This window comes from Melitaea cinxia, chromosome 4 (genome assembly GCF_905220565.1).
Source record: "Melitaea cinxia chromosome 4, ilMelCinx1.1, whole genome shotgun sequence".
Taxonomy (NCBI): Eukaryota; Metazoa; Arthropoda; class Insecta; order Lepidoptera; family Nymphalidae; genus Melitaea; species Melitaea cinxia.
In genome coordinates, this window is record NC_059397.1 from 14,157,907 (window position 1) to 14,158,658 (window position 752).

A 752-nucleotide genomic window follows, 5' to 3' on the forward strand; every position below is an offset into this window, starting at 1 on the left:
AGTATAATAATTTGTTGAAGAAATTTAATTTATAAAACTAATTACCATCGCCAAGTCCCTCGGATAGAACAGACAAACAAATATTAAAAAATTAGAAATGTAAATTCACTTAAAAATTACCTTACTGAAATATACAAAATCATATACGGCAGTCACTGTAGTTTAACTTTGTTTAAAACATTATTAAAATTAGTCGCTATTGAATATTTTCTTACTAACCAAGTCTCCACTAGATATTTCTGACCGCAGAAGCTAAAACAGCCTCGGTGTTCCCCCGAGAAAAAGCGAGGAATAAGTAATTTTGTACAGTACCTAATTACATTTAATTCGTAACAATATAAACTTTTTGTTATTATTTTGCTTTTACAAAACACTCCTACGATATCAGCATTTATTTATTTACAAAGACATATATTTTTATCATTAATATTAAAAGAATTGATAATATAATAAATAATCATTTAGTCAACATGTTTTATAAAATCTATAGATAAATTCTTATCGGAATTATGAGAAATTATTAAAAAAATAAACAGTGTTAGATTCGATTAATACAATACGTATAATATTTAAAATGATACAATATACAATTAAGACTTAAATGTAATTTAAAGTTAAAATGAAAATTTTGTACTTTAACTAGCGGGCCCGGCATTGTCCTGTCCTGCCTGGAAAACAGCTACCAAATTTTTTAGCTTAAATACCGAGCACAGCAGCGCCACCTACCGGGTCCAATTGAGATAAAAAACTAC

General features: G+C 27.5%; 1 protein-coding gene across 1 annotated transcript in view; it reads right to left on the bottom strand.

The window, feature by feature from the left end:
- LOC123670265 (cyclic AMP response element-binding protein A) overlaps positions 1–752 on the bottom strand; it is a 131,531-nt gene that overhangs the window by 124,710 nt on the left and 6,069 nt on the right. The gene's annotated exons all lie outside the window — the stretch shown is intronic.